Here is a 3,151-nt window from a genome sequence, read left to right on the forward strand (position 1 = left end):
TTAGAGCGCTGGCTTCACAAGCCAGAGGACCGGGGTTCGATCCCCCGGCCGGGTGGAGATATTTGGGTGTGTCTCCTTTCACGTGTAGCCCCTGTTCACCTAGCAGTGAGTAGCTACGGGATGTAAATCGAGGAGTTGGGACCTTGTTGTCCCTGTGTGTGGTGTGTGCCTGGTCTCAGGCTTATAAAAGATCGTAAGTAATGAGCTCTGAGCTTGTTCTGTAGGGTAATGTCTGGCTGTCTCGTCAGAGACTGCAGCAGATCAAACAGTGAATTACACACACACACACACACACACACACACACACACACACACACACACACACACACACACACACACACACACCTACACTCCCTTCCCTCCTTCCCGGTAACACACCACACACTTCATCCACCTTTCAGCCACTCGCACCGCCTCCCTCTCACACGCTCTAGCTCCTCCACAATTTTGGGCCATCTCCTCCTTCTCTATCTTTCTGCCTCTCCTTCCCTCCCACCCACTCTCCTATCCCGCCCCGCCTCCTTCATGCCTCACGGCCTCTCTCCTCACCAGAAAAGCTGACCTGGTGCCGTGCCTCTCATAGCTGTGGTTCACCTAGAGCCAGATTTCTGGTCTTGTTTTCTCTTTCTCCCTTTTGAGTCTGGTTTGAAAGACCCTTCTGCTCCTCCTTCCTCGTCTGCTTCCGCCGGCGGCCTACTCTTCCCCTCTGTTCCTTCTGTAGAGCAAGGACATGGGAGTCTTGGTCACTGACATGTCCTCTGGTGTTTCTGATGTTCTCTTCTATTCTTGTCCTCCTTTTCTTTTCTTTCTGTCTCTCATCATCATCTCTTGTGTTGGTGAGTCTTCTGTCTTCCTCTTTCTATTTATTTTTCCCATTGCTTTTCATCATCAGCTATTGATGTGACTTGGAAAATATGATCTGATCGTGGTTAAAAGCTTTCTGGAATTTTTTTTCATTAAGTATTGCCTCCCATTATGCACAATTACGTAAGTTGAAGTCCATGATTTTCTATTTTTACATAAGATTCAGCCTTCACTTTTACAATCAGAGGCTTAAATATCATGAAAATAGCTCCTCATCGGAAACTTGAGAGCGGTGCGTTGGGGTGCATTGGAAACTCTTTTGACTTATCTTGGTGGTAGTAAAATGCGTGAAGGCTGGCGAGGCCCTCGCAGGTGATGGTCTGCCAGGCCTTGTGTGGGTGTGGCGCAGAGAGGTGAACGCTGCAAGGACCCCACAGCGACAGGGTGTACCTAGAGGACAGGAGGCTTTGTTAGAGAGAGAGAGAGAGAGAGAGAGAGAGAGAGAGAGAGAGAGAGAGAGAGAGAGAGAGAGAGAGAGAGAGAGAGAGAGAGAGAGAGAGAGAGAGAGAGAGAGAGAGAGAGAGAGAGAGAGAGAGAGAGAGAGAGAGAGAGAGAGAAATGCAGAACATCTGTACATGAAAATACACAAACATAAATCCATTGAAACTTTAGACATGAATAACTTTTTGACATAATATTACTGTACAATAAACTTATTAATATAAAAAAAACTCTAATTAAGATCAAAGGACAAAACCATAAGTGCATTATGGTTATAAAAAAAAAATAAATAAAATAAATCCAGGGTGCCCATATGAAGATTAAAGTAACAAAATCTTTTCTTACATCTCTACCAATCTTGGCACAGAATCACCCTCGAGGAAAGTTACGAGTGGAAAGCCATCAAAGAACGGTGCTACTTCTAGGGTAATATTGGCCAGGGGCAGGATATCGTTGTTCAGAGCTCAGCAGGAGGGCGGTGAATGGGAAGGGTTTGATTTCTTTTGTTTTTCATTAGTATTTCTTTTAAGGATGCGCAGCTCATGGTCAATAAACTATCTATCTCTCTATCTATCTATCTATCTTTCTGCATATCTATCTGCTTATCTATTTATCTTTTTATCTATCTATCTGTTTATCTATCTATCTATCTATCTATCTATCTATCTATCTATCTATCTATCTATCTATCTATCTATCTATCTATCTATCTATCTATCTATCTATCTAGAGAGAGAGAGAGAGAGAGAGAGAGAGAGAGAGAGAGAGAGAGAGAGAGAGAGAGAGAGAGAGAATGACAAACAAATATGATATATGCATGAAGATTAAAGTTTAGTTAGTAACATAATAAATCGGGAAACTAAAAGAGAGAGAATGAAACAGAAAGATGTGACATATGAGGGAAGGTTAAAGTTAGTATAGTTTGTCAGTGAGAGGGAAAATAAGGAAGGGAGTAGAATAAACTTGATATATGAGTGAAGGTTAAGGTTAGTATAAAGTTTGCAAGGGGGAGGGAACGTGAGGGAAGGTACAAACAAGACACAAGGGACAGCTAGCGAGGAGAGGGATGGGAGTGGATGTGTAGGAGGCGTGGCTGGCGACCGTCACAATAAAGTTCAGGTCTCATGGATCGTTACTTAGGGGATTTGTGAGGCGAGGCTTCCTTGTTTATGCCAGGACGAGTGCCAAGCGAGTGCCAGCCAGCCGCAGGATCCCGTCAACCGCCTCCACTTGGCACTTGACCGACCTCTGCTAAGATTCCATTCCTCCCCTCCAGCTTTTCTCTTTCTCTCTCTCTCTCTCTCTCTCTCTCTCTCTCTCTCTCTCTCTCTCTCTCTCTCTCTCTCTCTCTCTCTCTCTCTCTCGCTTTTGTCTTCCATCTTTCATTTCTTTTTTTTTTTTTATCAAATTATCTGCCTACCAATCCATCTACCTCTCTATCTATCTATCAATCTACCTATTTTTCTGTCAGCCTGCCTACCTATATACTGTTTTTTAACCTATCTATCAATCAGTCAATCAATCAATCAATCTATCTTTCCATTTGTCTATCTGTGAATCTATATATTTACATATATACGTATCTATTTCCATGGTTTCCATCTATCTTTAAATATTTACCTGTCCCTTTTTCCTGCTTTTTTTTCCCTTCCAACTTCTCTCATCGCTCTTTCTCCTTCATCTGATTCTCAAAACTTACCCTCTTGCTTTCTCTTATTCAGTCCCTGCCAAGCTACAGCTCCTTCGTGCCCCACCAACACGATCTCCTTTGCTTTTCCCTCTCTCTCTTCCTTTCACTGTCACTCCCTCTCCATTGTACCCTAAGCACAAGTTCCCTCCCTTTCAT

General features: G+C 43.4%; 1 long non-coding RNA gene across 1 annotated transcript in view; it reads right to left on the minus strand.

The window, feature by feature from the left end:
• Window positions 1–778: 778 nt before the first annotated feature.
• LOC123520198 overlaps window positions 779–3,151 on the minus strand; it is a 23,785-nt gene continuing 21,412 nt past the window's right edge. Inside the window, exon 2 of the long non-coding RNA XR_006679194.1 lies at window positions 779–1,254. This is a non-coding gene — a long non-coding RNA (uncharacterized LOC123520198). The remainder of the gene's footprint in view (window positions 1,255–3,151) is intronic.

This window comes from Portunus trituberculatus, chromosome 46 (genome assembly GCF_017591435.1).
Source record: "Portunus trituberculatus isolate SZX2019 chromosome 46, ASM1759143v1, whole genome shotgun sequence".
NCBI lineage: Eukaryota > Metazoa > Arthropoda > Malacostraca > Decapoda > Portunidae > Portunus > Portunus trituberculatus.